Source organism: Pipistrellus kuhlii, unplaced genomic scaffold, assembly GCF_014108245.1.
Source record: "Pipistrellus kuhlii isolate mPipKuh1 unplaced genomic scaffold, mPipKuh1.p scaffold_m20_p_6, whole genome shotgun sequence".
Taxonomy (NCBI): domain Eukaryota; kingdom Metazoa; phylum Chordata; class Mammalia; order Chiroptera; family Vespertilionidae; genus Pipistrellus; species Pipistrellus kuhlii.
The window spans coordinates 80,339,207-80,358,418 of NW_023425562.1; positions in this window are offsets into that span (position 1 = coordinate 80,339,207).

Sequence of the window (19,212 nt, forward strand, 5' to 3'; positions counted from 1 at the left end):
TTTAACGGCTCCATAAATCACTCAACATCCTTGAATCTCGTCAAAATTCTGCCAGAAATGATTTCACTGAAGCAGATGGCCTGCTCGGGGAGCTCATTTGGCATGCTTTCATTCCCACCGAATTTCGATGAGCTCCTACTGTGTGTCAGCCCACACCACGACCCGGAAGGAGCCGCGGGGAGCTGCGGGCGTGCATGCCTACGTCCCAGGGGAAGCCAGACTGCAGCAGCTGGAAGCAGAAGATGCTCAGACACAGGAAACCAGCCATGAAGACTGCGAGACACAGGGCATGCGCCTGTTCGGTCTACAGAAGTTTAAAATCACAAATTTCTCACGGACACAGGAGAGCAAATCCAGGATAAGCTTTGAGTGGCATGTCCCGCTGAGCCTGTGGAGGTCGTGGGGGACAGGGAAGGGACCAAGTGGCATCTTCAGAGAGAGGATTGGAGGGAAGGGTGGCAGGTTGGAGAGACCAGAAACCTCATGCTCTTTATCTCATCGATTCTTCAAAATGACCACACAAGGTAGGTTACATTATCATGCCCATTTCACAGATGGGAAAATCAAGTCTCTTTGGGTATCCCAACTTTTTCCACCAAAATGCTCCCAATCATAGGATAAAAGGAGCATATGAAGTAGGGATTTGGGGAGTGGGGACTTCCCAAATGCATCTGCTGCAAAAGCAACATGTCTTTGAAGTTCTGGGATTTTTAAGGTTGATACGTTTTTTACCCTCTGCTCTATAATCAGTTGGTTTTAATATAAACACGATGTTTTTAATGGTCTATCAGTGAAATTACAGAAATCCCCCCCCAAAAAAAAAACAACAACAAAAACTTCTAATAAAATGAACGTCCCCAAGGACACACCTCATTTCTTCTGGGGCTTGACTCCTTCACCCCCTGATTTGTTCTAGAGGCTAAACATGTTCTGGCTTAGGAGGCTAAGCAGAGAGCAAGGCTTTTAAACTGGTGACCTTTTGGCCTGTGCAGTATTTTAAGTTTATAAACACACCCCCCCTGCCCCCCCCCACACACATACACACACTTCTAGCTTCTCTTGAAAATGGTCCCAAAATAGCCATTGTGTGGCTATGAGTAGTGGCAACCCCTGCAGGCTGGGGCATGAGTTCTGCAGTTTGCCACAGTCCCCACCACGCCTTAGTGTCTTTTTTAAAAAAAAAATCCTCACCCCAAGGTATGTTTTTTCATTGATTCTACAGAGAGAGAGAGAGAGAGAGAGAGAGAGAAACCTCAATCAGATGCGTCATACAAGCCCCCTAACTGGATATTGAACTTGCCCTGACTGGGGATTGAACCTGTAACCCTTCAATACCTGGGACAATACTCCAACCACTGAGCAACACCAGCCAGCGCTCCTGTGTCTTGTACCTGACTGTGTCGCTGATTTATTCTCTCATTTGGAGCCTGGACACTTTGAGCATACGGTATGCTGAGAAGCCACGGGCTCCTCCCTGGAAAGGCAGGGGCCACCACCTGAAGGAAGAAAAGTCTATTCACAGAGCAGCCTGCAGAGCCACGGCAACCGGGCGGGGAGGCCAAGCTCAGTGATGCTCAATGGAGCCTTTTCATTTCCCACTCTGCCTCTGATGCTGCTGGAGTGATGGATTAGAGAGGCTCATTTCCTCTGGTTGGAAAAAAAAAAAAAAAAAAAAAAAAAAGCCACCAGCACACACAAGAAAAAGGCAGTGTTCCATAAAACGCATGACGCAATGGTGCCCGGACCCCTCGGTGTGGGGCTGTTAATTGCTTCCTTCCCCGCGATGCCGTGCGCCCCTCTCTGGCGGACTGGGATGTGTTTGTCAAAAAAAGTAGCAACCGCCCATAAGTCTCCAAAACGGTACAATACATCACTTGAAAGCAAGCTAGGATCAACACGTTGTTAACTGTTTGATCTCGCCAGTCAGAATTAATGATAGGTATTTTGCACAAAGAGAAAAAAATGAACGTTAAAAGCCTATTGACGTTAACGAGAGACATCCCCGCGGCATCGGGGCTGAGCCGGAGGCGGTTTCCTGTGGCACAGCTGTTCCCCGTTTGCTAGGCTGTGGGTGGGTGGCAGCCACTCGTAATCACAGCCAGATTGAGGGTGCGGAGCCGAGGGATGGGGACAGGAGCCTCGGAGAGAGCACCCGCCGACCAGCTGGGACGGGGCCACTCCCTGACTTCGGTCGGAGGGAACCCATTCTGAGCCCCGGGGAGAGCTGGGGATCAGCTTCTTCATCTGAAAAGTGGGCTTTATTCATCAGAGGCAGGTATATACTCAGGCCTAGCGATCAGGTTCCCAGGCCTCCCCTCTCTCACGGTATGTGGTCTGCGTTGTGGGATTCTATATTTTCTACGGGACACGCTTAATGACTTCCATCGTTAAACGGGGGGAAGTGCCGCACGTGACTTTTATTTCCCCCACGTTGGTCTTCAGGAAGAGAGGAGGCGCAGGCTGCTCCGGGCTCCCCGCTTTCCTGCAGGTCCTTCCCCTGCAGTTTCCCCGTTTGGCCCTCATTCCCCGTTAGTTAGTCCTCGGGCGCACAGAGCGGGCTGGGGGTTCAGGGAGAGGGTGCGGGCCGTTCAGGCTAGGATGGAGCAGGCCTCAGCACGCACGTCCCGTAAACGCCACTGGTTCTTGTTCCGTGCCAGGCCCGGCTCCTCGGGGTAGGTGTTGTTTGTTTTTTATTAAAATAAAATCCATAGAACAAAATTCACCACTGAAGCCACTTAAAAGTGTGCAACGCAGCGGCTTTTAATGCATTCACAGTGCCGCTCAGCCAACACCGCTCTCTGTCAAAAACACCAACCCTCCTGCCCTGGAGAGCCACTCCCCACCCTCCCCCAGCCCCGGCAGCGCACGTTTATTTCCTGTCTCTCTGGGTTTGCCAGCTCTGGACATTTCCTATAAACGGAACCACACAGCATGTGGCCTTTCGCGTCTGGCTTCCTTCACGGGGCGTCACGGTGTGGAGGTTCATCGCATTGCAGCAAGCGTCAGACGGCGTCCGTCTTTCTGGCCGAGTAATATTCCGTCGTGCGGACGGGCCACGCTGTGCTGTCCATCTGCCTCGCTGCTCGGGCTGTTTCCACTCTGTGGCTATGGTGATGAAGGCTCCTTCGAGCACTCGTGTCTGTGTTTTTGTTCGGGCACTGTCAGCTCTCTTAGGTGTATTTTTCCAGGAGGGGTGCCTCAGGGTCACAAGGTAACTGTGTCCAAGTTTCCAGCCCACTTCACAGATGAGAAAACTGAGTCACTGTGTAAACTTGCCCACGATCGCATTCCTTTTGTACATGTTTCTCCCGGCTTAATTTTATTTCATTACAAAAGTAATGTGTGTTCCTGGCAGCGTGCCAAGCTGTGTTTAAAGCGAGTATATTAAAACACACACAACGATCATGGCTCACGTGCTTTAAGCAGCTCTTACCTCTGAATTGTTTTCATCAGTGCATGCAAGGGGGGCACACCTCACCAACCAAGCGACAGGCCGGCTCCGTCAACGTGCAAAGGCGGGGATGGCCCTCCCGGCAAGGGCCGTGCTGCTCCCAGACAGAGGTGCCGGGACTCTGAGGGCTGAGCCGCCCTGGGACGGTTCCGTGCTCTCCACAGGTGCTGAGGCTTGGCCAACGCTGATGGCGGCCCTGAGCCAAGGACATCAGCTTCCCAGCGAGGGCAACACCATCTGGCTTATGTTTAATTCTCAGGAAAACTGCCTTTTCCTTCCCATCTTTTATTTATTTTTATGTTGTGGGGGCTTTTTTTTTTTTTTTTTTTTTTTTTTTTTTTTTTCTGATTTCAGAGAGAGGAAGGGAAAGGGAGAGAAAATCGATTGGCTGCCTTCTGCACACCCCCTACTGGGGATCAAGCCCGTAACCTGGGCATGTACCCTCACTGGGAATTGAACCAGTGACTTCCTGAGGGCACATGGATGACCCTCAACCAACTGAGCCACGCCAGCCAGGACACTTGCCAGTGTTTAGATGAGGAAACTGAGGCTCAGATGGATGAACTGACTTGCTAGTTAGCAGGGAAGTGGCTGGCCAGGGGTGTCCATGCCAGCTCTTCCTGACCTCAGAGAGGTTTATTTACCATATACTCTTTGCTTTCATATCCGTATCCATTTAACTCACAATAATCCTGTGAGTAGATCTTTTCCTTATCCCCATTTTGTAGATAGGAAAACTGCAGCTCAGAGGCTTGGAGTGATTGCACTGAGATCATTTGGTTAAAGGTAGAGCCGGGCTTGAACTCAGGTGCCATATCTGAGGCTCTTCATTACTAGCAATTCCAGGATTATGAAGTGTGCTTCTCCTTGGTTTTTGTCCCAACCTGAAAAGCTTCCAGGCCTCACCTTGATGAGCTTCTGGGCATTGGTGTCATACAGACAGGCCTTGATTTCAAATCCCAGCTCCTGGAAAGCTTTTTAGTAGAAATTGAACTAGATAAATTGCATATTCATTCCATGGAGACATAATCTATCTATATAATAAAAGCCTAAGCAACTGTTATGGCAGAACATCCAGAACAGCCAGTTGCTATGATGCACACTGACCACCAGGGGGAAGATGCTCAATGTAGGAGCTGCCCTCTGGTGGTCAGTGCACTCCCACAAGGGGAACACTGCTCAGCCAGAAGCTGAGCTCACAGCTGGCAAGCCTCCGTGGCAGCACTCAGGAACAGTGAGCCAAGCAATAAGGAGCAGCAAGTAGGTGGGCAGTAAGTAGTGAGGGGTCCTCAACTGTGAGAGGGCTCAGGCTAGGCTGAAGGACCTCCCCCTAGTGCACGAATTTTGTGCACTGGGCTTCTAGTTTACTATATAAAAGCCTAAGCTAGGGGTGTCGAACTCAATCAGAGAAGGGGCCAAAATCTAAAATCCAGCCTAAATCGAGGGCCGAATGGTTTACTGAACAGTCATAAACTGTCATTGTGATGGAAACGCAGCGGAGTGCAGTGATGACAGCACGGTGCGGGCCACATTGCAAGGCCTGGCGGGACGGATTTGGCCCACGGGCCTTGTGTTTGACACATGTGGCCTAAGCAACCATTCAACGGGTTGCTATGATATGCACTGACCACCAGGGGGGCTGACACTCAATGCACAGGGACGGAAACATGGAACAGACTGATATATCTCAGAGGGAGAAGGAGGGGGGGAGGACAAGAAGAGATTAATCAAAGATCTTATATGCTTTCTAGAGGCCCGGTGCATGAATTGGTGCACCTGTGGGGTCCCTCGGCCTGGTCTGCAGGAATCGGGCTAAAACCAGCAGTCTGACATCCCCTGAGGCGTCCTGGATTGCGAGAGGGTGCAGGCCAGGCCAAGAGACCCCACTGGTGCACAAATCCGTATGCCAGGCCTCTAGTGGTCCAAAGAGCTTATTTTATGCTGGAAACTGGACAAGGCACTTTCTATGTCTTAACTGATTTAATTATCACAACAACCCTTTGGTTTAGGTACTGTTTTATTCCCTTTGCATAGATGTGGAGACAGAGGCACAGAGAGGCTAAGTGATTTGCCCGAAGTCACACAGCTCCCAATTGCCAAGGCTGGAATTTGCAATCTAAGACATTTGGAAACTCCATTAGTTCAGTTTAAAAAGTAAGTCACAGATCAGCCCAGAGGCCCGTGTTTGTTTTGAATTTAAATACAATACTACATTCTCTGAGTGTTCAATTTAATCTTCAAGCAGTCCTGTGAGGCCACCAGTGCCCCAGACATATTCAGAGAGGAAGACTCCGAGGGGTTCGGTCACGCAGCCTGGGAGCGTGGGCTGGGCTCAAACCAGACAGTTGGGTGTCCAGAATGCACCCATGAGGACCACCCACGGTCGCCCAGCCCTCTAGTGGGATCTCTGGGTGCCTGCACCTCCAGCCCCATGAAATGGAGAGAGGGCCGGTGACCTGCGATCCGTGGATGCCTGGGTGTGAGCCTCAGTTGTCCCTAGAGACTCATGTCCCCCTTCCTGCCCCACATTTGCAGGGTGCTTTCCAAAATATGTAACACACAGTTGGAGCCCGGTGCTGCCTGTTAGATGCTGGCTTGTGGGCAGTGGGGAGCATCTGGGGCACTGGGTGGGGCACTCAGGGGCTCTCTGTTCTTCCCCTGGAAGGCAGGCTGGTGCCGGGACCTCAGGGCTGCCTCCCTGACTCCCAGCCCCTCTGAAGGCAGAGCCCAGAGCGGGACGGCGGAACCTGGAAGCTGTTGGGATCAGGGCGGCCGTGGAGGACAGCAGAGGGGACAGGGCGGGCGGGGCAGGACGGCATGGGGAGGGGGAGGCTCAGATCCGCCCTCCATATGCAGGCCAGATGCAGGACGGAAAGCGGGAACCACATCAAAGTAGTGGGTGCCCAGGCCAGAGCGGGAGGGAACCCAGGGCGTGTACAGCACTTGTGATAAAAACCCAGGCCCCGCAGAGCCACTGCCTTCGGCCGGCACGGGGCCTGGGCCAGGGAGGGTGGTGGAGGCCGCCCAGGTCTGGGAACGTGTTTCTTGAGTCTCAGAGCAGAGAACTTGGGGCGTCAGCCAGTGGGGCCACGTTAGGGTCACAGCTCCAGTGCCAGGCCCTGCGGTTGGTACATGGTTCTCTGGACTCAGAGGGCCCGGGATCGAATCCCAGCTCCACCAGTCACAAGAGTTATAACCTTTTGCAAGCTCTTGCACCTCCCCTGGCCTCTGCTTCCTCGTCTGTCATTAGAGGAATGGTGTCTACCTTCAGGTCGGGAGGATAGGATGTGCTCAGCAGGACGCATGGCACACAGCGTGTATCCTGGGAGTTACTGCCCCAGCGCTGCGCGGGCAGAGCTGGTGGGTGAGGATTCTCGCCTCTCTGAAGTGCCAGCGCCACACTGTCCCCAGGGTCCCCACCAAGACGAGCTCAGAGCTGTCCCTCTGGGCGCTGCCTCCCTCCCGTCCCAGCACCACTGGCCGTGCAGGGCCCTGAGCCCCCGTTTCTCACCTGTAACATATGTGAGGAGCCATGCTCACTTTCCTTCTGCAGGTTCAGGGTCCAGCACAGCCCTGCTCATAGCAACCAGGAGCCAAATATTAGCTGTTGCTATGACAGCTGATGAGATTGGGGTGGCGTTCCAGGTGAGAGAGCTGGGTATACACAGCATCCTCACCTGTTTTATGCCTCATGTCGCTGTCCTGACCTTTCATGCTTCCTGATCAAAGAGCTGACGGTTCCACTGTGCTCAGGGCCCAGCACATCAGGCAGTCACCAGAAGACCTGTCTGGGCCTCGCTTTCTGTCTATAAGATGGGATGACAGCACAGGGAAGCCGGCACCTGGCCAGGCGCAGGGATGAGCATCAGGGTGTGCGCCTATAGAAGCGCTTTGCTAATAAAAAGACAAAGAACCCCATTGAAACGCAGGCAGCCCTGGCCAGTGTGGTTCAGTGGATAGAGTGTCTGCCCACGCACTGAAGGGGTTGCAGGTTCAGTTCCCAGTCAAGGGCATGTACTTGGGTTGCAGGTTCGATCCTCAGCCCTGGTCTGAGCATGTGAAGGATGCCACCAATCATTGTGTCTCTCTCACATTGATGCTTCTCTCCTTCTTCCTCTTTCTTTCTGTCTCTCTCTTTCTATCTCCCTCTCCCCCTCTTTTCCACTCCCTAAAAACCAATAGGGAAAAACATCCTTGGGTGAGGATTAACAGCAACAACAAAAACCACAGGCAAAATTCTGAATAGACCTTTCTCCAAAAAGATGTGCAAGTGGCCAATAAGCATATGGTAAGGTGCCTAACATCCTTACTCATCAGAAAAAATGCAAAATCAAATGAGATGCCCCTCTGTACCCATTGCAATGGCCAGAATAAAAACAGGGGGTATGCCAAGTGTTGGTGAGGACGTGGAGAAATCAGAACCACACAGGCTGCTGTGAGGAATGTGAAATGGTGCCCCCACTTGGAAAAGTCTGGCTGGTCCTCGAGAGTTAAAACACACAGTTGCCACAGGACTCGGGAATTCTACTCAGTGTGTACCCAAGAGACACGAAAAGCTATGTCCGCACAAAACTTGCCCATGAATATTTAGCGCAGCATTACTCACAATAGCACGAAGCAGAAGCAACCCAATGCCGATTGACTGACGAATGAAGAAACAAAACATGGCCTATCCAGGCAGGGGAATATTATTCAGCCATGAAAAGGAGTGAAGTAGTGTCTTGTGCTACACCCTGGATGAACCTCAAAAACATGATACTGAGTGAAAGAAGCCAGACATAGACCACAGATTATATGATTCCACTTGTATAAAACTAGAGGCCCGATGCACAAAATTCATGCATGGGTAGGGTCCCTAGGCCTGGCCTCCAATCAGGGCCGATCTGTGAGGCAACCGGCAGGGCAATCAGGGGCCCTGCTGGCACCCATCTTGGCTGGCCTGGTGCTGCCCACTCACCAGCCCTCCCCCCTGCCACTGCCAGTTGCCTCCTTTTCTCGGAGGCAACTAGTGGGGTGATGGGCAACTGGTTGGCCTGCTGGCACCTGCCTTGGCTGGCCTGGGACCTGCAGGATGAGGGCAGCTCCTGCATTGAGCATCTGCCCCCTGGTGGTCAGTGCACGTCATAGCAACCAGTCGTTCTACCATTCTGTTGATTTGCATATTAGCCTTTTATTATATAGGACTAGAGGCCCAGTACATGAAATTTTTGCAATGGATGGGGGTTCCCCTCAGCTCAGCCTGCACCCTCTCTAATCCAGGACCCCTTGGGGGATGTCTGACTGCCAGTTTAGACCCGATCTCATGGAATAGGCCTAAACTGGCAGTTGGACATCCCTCACTAAAGCCCCTGCTGGTCTGGTAGTAGACAGCCATCTTGTGAGGGTGTGAGGGTCAATTTGCATATTACCTCTTTATTGTATAGGATGCCTAGAATGGGCAAATCCATGCACTCACAAAGTAGGTTGGTGGTTGCCAGGGGCTAGAGGTAGGGTGGAGAATGACTACTAATGAGACAGAGGTTTCTTTGGGGGGTGATGGGAATGTTCTAAAAGTGACTGTGGTGTCCTGGTTGGTGTGGCCCGTTGTCGGAGCCTCCTCCCATGCACCAAAGGTCGCTGGTTCAATGCCCAATCAGGGCACCTGCCCGGGGTTCTGGGTTTGGACCGCAGTCAGGGTGTATATGGGAGGCAACTGGTCAATCTCTCTCTCTCTCCCTCTCTCTCTCTCTCTCCCTCTGTACCTCCTTTCCTCCCTCCTTCTTTCTCTGTCTCTAAAATCAATAAAAGGTCTTTTTTTAAAGGAATGACTGTGGTGATTGTTGCACAACTCTGGGAACATACAGAAAACACTGAATTGTATCGCTAAGTGCGTGAGTTGCACGGATGTTATCTTCTAGCAAAGGGGCTTTGCAAATAACAAAGTGGCTGTGGTGATGGTCCCAGCACAGCGCCCACCACCACACACAGGCGTGCACACTCACATTCATGCACGCACACACTCATGCTCACAGGCACAGGCACTTTCATGGACACGCTCGCGTGCGCGCGCACACACACACACACATACACACACACACACATTTGTGGTCCTACCCTGCTGGCTTCTCCCTGTTTATTCTTCGTCTTTGGGAAAACACAACCTCTGCCAAGCCCTCTGGGGAGAGGCCCCGAGTAAACACACTGGCCAGGGAACCCTCCCTCCTGTGCTCATCGCCCTGCATTCCACAGCGGAACAGGTCAGAGGAGCCTGGTGGGACAGCGTATGACGTGGCCCCCGGCCTGCCCCAGGACAGGGACAGCTTTCTGTCCAGGAGCTGAAGGCGGCCAATGACTGAGGGCTGGGGATAGTGTCGCCCTGATGGGGGCTTTCCACATCAAACAGAAACTGGGACCAATGTGGGGTCATCTCTTCTCCCCTCCCTCTCGCTCCCTCTCTCTCTCCCTCAGTGTGTGTGTGTGTGTGTGTGTGTGTGTGTGTGTGTGTGTCTGACTCTCTGGTTCTCTCTGCACCTCTCCTGGCTCCTCCCTTTATCTCTTGTTTACCACTCCATGGCCGCAGCACGGTGGCTGCACCCCAGATCTCACGCCAATGTCCCAGACAGGGAATGCAGAGGAACATTAGCCAATGCCTCGGAGTACTTTTCCAGGTATTTGTGAGAGACACAATCGATAAATGTCTGAGTGCTCCTCCTTCTACCTAACTACCCCGGAGTCACTGCCGGGGGGAGTGGGGGTGGGAGGTGTTATGGTCGCCTGCTCAGTGCTCCCTTTTTCGTGCTCTGAAAACACCAGGCTGCTCCTGGGATTGTGTGAAATGGAAGTGGGAGGATTGATGGAGCAGAGGGGTTGATGAGTAGGAGGGAGAGAGGGAGGAACTGGCTCAGCCCCATAAGCTTCCACCAAACTTGCATTGACCCTCTGCCCCTTCAGTAATCAGTGTTTTAGTTCATTTATTCGTTCATTCATTCATCACTCATTCATTCTCTTGCTTCCCATTGATTTCCTCCCTCATTTCAACAAGAACTAAGGGCCTCATCAGACTATGGGGTGACTGCCTTTTACTTGCCTCCCCCTGAGCCCCACCCCCCTGAGATGGTGAGCTCCCTGGGTCCCTGGAGGACTGGGGTCACACAGGCCCTGCACCTGGAGGCACCAGGGAAAGAGCTGGCTGGGAAGAGCTCGATTCATCTGGGTCTCTGGGCCAGAGCCGATGGAGATAGGAATGCTCCTGATGGCCGTCCTCCACGGCCTAGGTGTGGGGCTCACTGTGAGGCTGTGCCACCCTGGTCGGGCTCCCCTCATGGTCAGCCCACAGAGCCTGACAGACTTCCCTCAGCACCTGTTCCCCGGTGCTGGGAGCGCGCCTGGAGGGATGGGGCAGGTGGAGAAGCTTCCAGGAGGCCCCACCCACGTCAGGGTGGGGTCCTACCTGCTGACAGGCAGGCGGGTCCCTTGAAAAAACGGCAAAAGGAGCCTGATGATTAAGTCAGCAGCAATAACACCAAGCGAGCTTATTGTGTTCCCTGTTATCATGATATGCTGAGTACAGGCTATTTCTTTTTATCCTTGCAACAGACCTGTGAAGTAGGTGCTATGATTATACCCATTTTGCTGATAAGGAAATTGAGTCTCAGGAGGCCAGATTACACATGCATTAAATGCGTGGAACTGAGACTTACCTGCGGGGCCAGCATCCCGTCTAGCTCCTCCAGGGCTGACCCCGCCCACCTGCCCTCCAGGGACTGCCCCGTCCTGGGCTCCCTCCCTCTGGATGTAGATTAATTTATCCTAACCAGTGAGTGACCTCGGAGCTCTGCTCATCCTAAAGACAGGTGCCGTTTACTGTGAGTGCTCATTCACCCAAAGGCCGTCTCGTTGGAGGAGCGTGGAGGAACATCAGCTGAATCAAAGGGCACCTCCCTTATGCCCGTTCCCGGGACAGACAGGGTGCCGAGAGGGCCTGCCAACTCCCTTCCCACTCAAACCCTGTTGCCATGGAGACAGTGAGAACATCACCTGCAGCCTCGCCCGTGGCCAGGAGCAAGTCCCTCTGGGCTCTTCTGTTCATCGGCAGCCCTAACGACCCTCCTGCTCCCTGCACGCCCAGGTCCTGTTTGGGCTGGAACCATTTTAAACGCTTTCTCATAATTACAGGGGCCGTGCAGGCGGGGGCTGCGGCCAGGAGGCGGCCGGCCACGCACGTCTCCGCTGCAGCCGGCAATTTCGGTAATGACAGTCATGCACGCCGTCTATCCTCGGGGTTTCCAGAAATACAGGGGCTTTCCAGACACTCGGAGCGCCGGGGCCCGGAGCAGCTGGGTCTGCATCCTGGCCGAGGCTGGGGATGGGTCCCAGGCCAGCCAGCTCCGGGGACTCCGGACTCAGACGGGCCAGACTGTCGGCGGGCGATGAGACAGAGTGGGCCAGGACAGGGGTTTCCTGGGACACAGGACTTCCGGTTTTTAAACCGAGAAAGGCCTGGACCAACCAGGACGAGACGAGTGGGCCCCCTGTTCCTGGGAAACCCAGGGCATGGAAGGCGGCGTTTTCCTTCGCTCCATCTGGACATGCCTGTGAAAAGGGAACGGCTGAGGTTTTCACAGGGAAAAGCCCACGAACAAAGGGACTAGAAGAGTGAACACCAGCAGGTGACGGCGGGGAGCTGGGGAGTGAAGTGGACGGGACAGTCGCTAAGCCCAGTGAAAGGGGGCCTTTGAGAAGCATGGATGTGGGGGGTCCCACAGGCCCAGAAAACAGGCTCCCTATTCCATCCTCTCCAGCAGCGGGAGATGGAAGGTCGGCCCACAGAGAGATGAAACCTGAGCCTTTGTGAGGACAGGACGGCTCGTCCGAGGGCCGAGGGCAGGCCTCACCCGTTGTCCCTGGTAACCGCCTCCATGGCCAAGCCAGAAACCAGAGCACCGGGCAGAAACCACAGCAACAGGCAACGAGGACAAGGCAGAGAGAAGACACACAGAGGAAAAAAGTCTAACAGAAGTGCGGTGAATGCCTCACAGCGATAAGAGACCGTCCTTGTGAAGCGAGAAGAAAGCACAGCGTTTTAAAATAAAGAGGAGCCTTCAGGAAGCAAGAATGTGCCCTTATAAAACTGTAACGAGAGAGCCAGTAGCATAATTGAGATAAAGGTGAAGAAATAGCCCTACACTTGGCATACAAACCTGGAGATGAAAAGCTAGAAGGGAGAGATAAGAAAATGAGAATAAGCAGGTTCCATCCTGGGTCAGCACTTCCAACTGGCAGGCTTTTTCGAAAGAGGAAATCAAACCGAGGAAGAAATTAGCATAGCATTCTGACACTCACGGAAACCTGGAGGGGAAAAAGACACTCCAAGGTCTCAGAGAAAGAGGAGAGGAGAGGTCATACACTTGTGAGCAGGAATCAGAACTTCTTATCCGCAACCATGGGAATACTGGGAGCCCGAGCCGCACTTGGAAGCCGCCACGCATCGGCAGGGACACAATTCTCTGCTTAACTTCTGCTCTGGGCTGATCAGCGAGGGCTGGAGATGGAATAACGGTGTCTTCGGGCATTAGAAGGTTCTCACAATTGCCTCCGGGTAGCTCGTCCCAGACAGCTCCCGGAGACCTAGGCCCAGCCACACAACCACATACCCCAGGAGCTAGGAAGGCGTGGGGTCCGGGAATGGCTACCCAGCAACTTCCAGAAGGGAGTGAGGGGACTGACTGCCCATGGCGCAGCAGGCCTGGAAGCCACTGAGAAGGAAGTGGGAGGAATGACTTAAACACCAAACCAGAACAAACTCAGAGAATCACCTACGGGATTACCTAATACGTTTGCGATGAGAAAAACGTCAGGGCTTTCTTTGGAGGTTGGCCGAAGACAGTGCTGAACACAGAGGAAACGCAGCGGGGTGCTTTCTAACGGCAATCACAAACTCCAGGAAAAACGACAGGTCCTACAACAAAGGAAATGACGCCACAGTGGAGAGGTGACTGATACTTGCATGGCCATCCTATGTAAACACTAAGTAGTAGTCCCACCATAGACCAGGGCCAGCGGCTCAGAGCCGCCGGGGGGACACGTCTGTATATGGAGGCAGTGCAAGGCTGCCAGCCCTCACTTTCTGTATGAGAGGACCATAGATATGGCTAAAACAGGAAATCAAGAAAGAATGATCGGGGCGTGCTATTTTGAAATAGAAGAAGGAGCTAAAAGGGTAAAGAGCTAAAAGGTTCCTTCTAGAGGCACTAGTGCCCAGGTGAAAGCACCCACCAAGTGCCCAGTACAGTCATTTCAAATGACAGAGACCCACCTGGGTGTGGCTGAGGGTAGGCCCAGTGCTGGAGAGAGAGCTGAGCACCTGCTTTTTACCAGGAGTCTTGTATCACAGTTTAACTTTTTTATGTGCCTCTGCACAAATAGAAATCGAAGCTAAGTGGTAACAACAGGACAGTTTTCTCTTGGGGGAGGAATAATGAAAGGAATTCATTAGTATAATAATAAAAGGGGCCTGTGGCCCGCCTTCAGGTACAGCTGGGTTCAGCAGCTCCAGGGATGTCAGCGAGGGCGAGGGTGAGGGCGAGGGCGAGGGCGGCCCAGGTGGCCGGGCCTTGCTCAGCGTCGGCACAGAAATGTGCGCGTGCCGAGGACACCTGTCGGTCTTGGTCTCAGGCAAACCAGACGGTTGGTCCCGAGCAAGGAACCAGTTCTTTTCTCTCTGGCCCGCCTCCCGGGGTCAGCATCGCCCTCAGGTCCCCACGCAGCCCTGGAACATGTATGTGGTGTCCCGGCCCAGGTGACCGCCACCACTAACCTCCCTGAGCCTCTGGAAAACCTCTCCCTCCAATTTTATGTTGAATTTTCCTGTTTTTCATGCGTTTAAGTTTTTTGCTAAGTCTCCCACAAAACCTGTTTTGGGAGGCAGCCCATCTGTAAATCCCAAATATTTCCACACGTTGCCGTTCTCTCCACAGCTGCCCGGCGCTGGCGGCTTGGGGGAGGGCTGCCGGCCAGGGGAGCCAGGACCCCTGGAGTGAGGGAATTCCTCACCTGAACCATCAGGCAGCTCGGCCGCAGTGGCCAGTGAGCGAGGCAGTTGTTAAGGCCTCTTTCGGGCTGTGCTTGGTCGGTGACTATTGAGCTCGCTTGGTTTTGCTTTCATTCTTCCATATACAGGTGTGGGCAAGAGGCTCTTTGCCAGGTTCCCATTCAGCTTCTCAGGCAGCGGGAGTCCCCTGGGTGATGTTCAAGGCCTGGGGCAGAGGCCAGAACACAGGAGACAGATCGCTGGTCTCCCCCAACTTGGCCAGGGGGAGCACCCTCGGGGCGAAATAGTGCCAGGGATAGGAGCAGGGGTGGAGTAGGGGGAACTGGGGTTCAGATTCCTGCTCCTAACCAGTCACCCTCACTGGCGAAATTCCCATCCCCTTTACGGGCATCCTACGCCTGCTGGAGCCACTGTGAGGGTGCGGAGAGCTGAGTGGTCCTCAGAGAGCTTAGGCGCCCATCACAGCACCTTCCTTCCTGGACGAGGGAAGCTCACAGAGCAGAGCCCGGCCATGCAGGAACCGGCGTTCCTCTGGTCTGTCTGGCCCTGACCTTGTCCCGATACTTTTGCATAGTTGTGGATCCCCCTCAGCAAAGTTAAATTAAATTACAAAACTCGAAATGGAATAACTCACCAGGATACATGAGAGAGAAAAGACAGACAGTACCCAGGCTGGGAGGATGTGGGGCGGACGGGACTCTCTCAGATGAGGCTGTGACTCTCACAGACAGGTCGGCAAACCGACGGCCGTGCACAGCTCACTCCTCCTGTGGCCAGGCCATGCTCCCCGGCCAAGGAGTGGACCCCACGGGGCCACCTTCGTGTGTCCACCGGGACACGGGCACGGGCGTGCACAGCAGCGTCTCCTCACAGACGGCAAGTGGAAACACCGAATGCCCGTCCACAGATAACGGACCAGCACAGCTGCTGCGTTTGCATATGGAACGTCTACGGCAGAGAAAACGAACGAAGTACAACGAAACCCAGGAGGAGGGAACCTCACAAACACAATGTGAGGGACAGAGGCCCCACCCACAGGAACATCCTGTTTTGGGTGTGTAACTTTCTAAAACAGACAACAACCTACAGCAAGCATGTCACACTCAAAGGCCAACACAGGCCAGATAAACAAGGTGTAAGTGTATGTGGCTGCAAAAAAAATAAAAGCTTCCATTTTCACAGAAACGTAGGTTTATTTCCATAGAGACATGCTGAATACAAAGGGCTGAAATAAATGAGTCATCACTAACATAAAATAGTAGAACATTTTAATAAAACGAATATTTTTTCTTGAACAGTAACTTATCAGACACTGAATAACTGCACAAATTAATAAGTGTAATGCAAATAAATCTATTTTTCTTGTTCTCTGAAAGCAAAATATTTCCTGTTGTGCACACCAAACAAGTCAGTCCAAGGCTTATGATGTGGCGATCAGCTGCTAAAGTATTCGCTGCTGGTATCAGTGGAGAGAAGTGGTGTGCCTGCGTGTCAGGTGCGTAAAGGAAATGAATACAACACGATGATAGTGATCAGTCATTAGCGAACGTTGCTGTTCGTTATTGATTTATATATAACAGGATATTGTTCAAATTAAGTCACAGGCCGAGAGTTTGACATGCTGGTTCTACAGAGTGAGGCTTCCAGGCTAAGGTCACCCTGGGGCAGGGTGATGGCTGGAAAGGGGCGCAGGGGACCCCTGGGGACAGAGATGCTGTTGGTGGATTTGTCTGGGTGCAGGGACCACTATTCTGAATGCCCACTCGCTGCTGCCCAGAGCTCAGTAGAAGAAGGGAAAGGGCCACAGTCCTGATCCTGTTCCCCTGGCTCCGGGGGCCGTAGGGCTGGGCTGACGTAAATCCCCTTGTCATCCTGTCCCAGCTGAAACGTCACCTTCTCAGAGGCGTCGTGTCGCAGAGCAGCCCTGGCGGCGCCACGCCCTCGGCGACTCTCCCGTGTCCCGGCTGCTGTCGCTGCTGTCGCCATGTTCTCTGGTTGACGGGCATCGCTTGCCTGCTACAACGGGCACTGTGTGCACAAACCTGCCACTACAACGGCGTCGGTTCCACTGGCTGGCGTTGCTCCTCTGTCTTTGTTCCTGCGTGTGTCCTGCTGCCGGTCCAGCAGAGAGTGAGTCTGAGGTGGAGGGGCCAGGCAGGCATTTACCGGTGTGTGTGTGTGTGTGTGTGTGTGTGTGTGTGGTATTGCCATCAGGGAGGAGGGTGGGGTTTCTGGGCAGTTTGTCACCTTTTCCTGTGCGGCGCTCCTGATTTCCAAATCTGGGAGGAGGAACAGTCAATGTTATGGCCAGGGCGGCACTGGGAGGGTGAGCCATGGGCAGTGACAAAGGCTTGTGCAGGGCATCCAAGGTGGGCGCCCCATGGCCGGCGGCAGGGATGAGAGGTCTCGGCTGGTGAAGCTGGAAAGCAGCGTGGGGCAAGCCCCCCGCTGCTCACACCCCCTCCCTCCCCCCACCCGGCTGAGGACCCACAGCAGCGGCAGCGGCAGGTCTGTGCACAGTGCCAGGGGGTGTCCAGCACCAGGCACGCCAGCTCTGCCCCCATCACACCCGCCCCTCCATCGTCCTGGAGCCCCCGGGCTATTTATACTCCGAGGTCACCAGGCCAATGGGAAGCAAACGCCCTGTGATGGCCTCCCGTCTCCCTGGGCTCTGCGCGCACCGCCTGCGTTATCAGCATGCCCACCCCAGAGATAAGCAGCCTCCGCCGGACCCGCTAATGGTGTTTCTTTAGGGACCACTCAGAGGGCCGATGGACGCGGCCCAGGCCACCTGTCATCCTTTCCTTCACCGGCAGCTCAGCGAGGGGCCAACGAAGGCCAGTGCTTGTTTGGGGGCTGGAGCGGCGCCATCGGGCCGGAAACCGCCCCCCAAGGGCAGCTGGGAAGGAGGGTGCTCACAGCCCCTGGGGCACCTCTGGGCACCCCCCCACCATGGGCACCACGTGAGAGGTCAGGCCGTGGCACTCAGCTCTGGGCTTGGCGGAGCGGGCAACAACTTCTAAAGCCTCCGAAGACGGGGAAGCCTGGGTCCAGACCCGCTTAGAAAGGTCAGAGCTCAAACACGCCATTTCCCTGCTGGCCTTAGCAGTTAAACCATTTTCACTCCGCATTTCTAGAACTCAATCAGGACACGCACCATCGGGCCTGGGCCTCTGAGCAAAGGGCAGCTGGCGTCGGCAGCCCTGCCCACCTCCCTCTTCACTCTCCCCCACCCCAGCACACACACACACACACACACACACACACACACACACACCACACAGACTTCTCCTGGGAATCAGCATTTGCTAAGGGGCATGCTTGTGGCAATAAATGATGACATGAATTTGGGAAAGAGAGCAGGATGCAAGGCCAGCTCCTCGTCCCCGTTCCCCCAGCCGTCCTTCTTGGAGCGGCGGGGAGAGCTGCCAGCTCGGCTGAGAGCAGCAGCCGTCCGTCCGCTGCTGCGCTGGAGGCGGTCCTGGGCACCTGGGACACACACTGGTCACCCCCACTTCTGCCCAGTTGCCAAGGCACTGCCCGGAGGAGCCGACAGAGAGCCGGGCTCTGCCCTTGACTGGAGAGGGGGAGGTGAGGGGGTGAAGGCCTCTCCAAGGTCGTCAGCTACAGTTGGGGGGGGGAGGGGGAAGGGGAAGGCCTGTTAATAACTGTAATGACCTTTATTCATCAGACTTGTCCCGGAAGCTCTGCCGCGTGCCAAGCCCTGAGCTGGGCACTGGGGACACCCACAGGGACCCACACAGACCAAAGCCCCTGCTCTCCGGAGGGAGAGAAGACAACAGCCACACCATTAAGTAAAACATGCCGGTTTGGGGTGTCCATGAGCACTGTGGAGAGAGAAGCGGAGGGACAAGGATAGGGAGGGCCAGGTGGAGACTGTCTGACCAACAGGGGTCCGGGGGCCGGGACAGGACCTGATGTGGCGGAGGAAGGCCTGCAGCGGCCGGGAGGGAGCGGTGCAGAGGCCCCGATGGAGGAGGCCCGGGGGTGAACCGGAGGAGGGGTGCCGCTGGAGCAGCGTATGGGCGGGGGGTGGGGGAGAGGACCGGGGTGCAGGAGGATGAGTGAGCTCAGTCTGATTTGGTGGCTCTCCACTGAGAGCAGTGTGCCCCGCAGCGGACACGTGGCAAGGTCTGGGGACACAGGTGGTTTGAGGGGTGCTACTGGCATCAAGTGGGTAGAGGCTGGGGAGGCTATTCACCCTACATGGCATGGGGCACCTCTCACCTGGAGATGTATCTGGCCCCAAATGTCAGAGTGTCCCGTCTGAGAACCCCTCTGACTGACCCACCTCTGCTGGTCACAGGTCTCCGGCTGGCCCTGCCCCTGGGCCGCTCTGTGCTGGGCACCCTCCATTTGTGTCGCTAGCCCTCTCCAACCGCATTGTGCGGTGCAGCTTAGCTACTGAGCAAGCAGAGCCCAAGACTTCTGCCCTCGGCCCTGCAGGCCTGGGAGGTACATGGGACTCTCCGGCCCGCCTAGCTCCTTCCCACACCCGCCTCCCCTGCCCTGATTGGATGCCTCCGTCTCCTCCTGGGCCCTGTGCTAACCTCCTCTCAGTGCACGTGGTCCCGCTTTCCTGACTGCTGGCCAGCTCTGCCTGTGGTTGGATGTGCAGCCAAGGTCACAGCCTGTGTTCCGCGCCCGGAGCCTCGCTGCAGAGCGAGATGCCCACAGCGCATGTGTTGAATGGTGACTGGCGCAGGCTCAC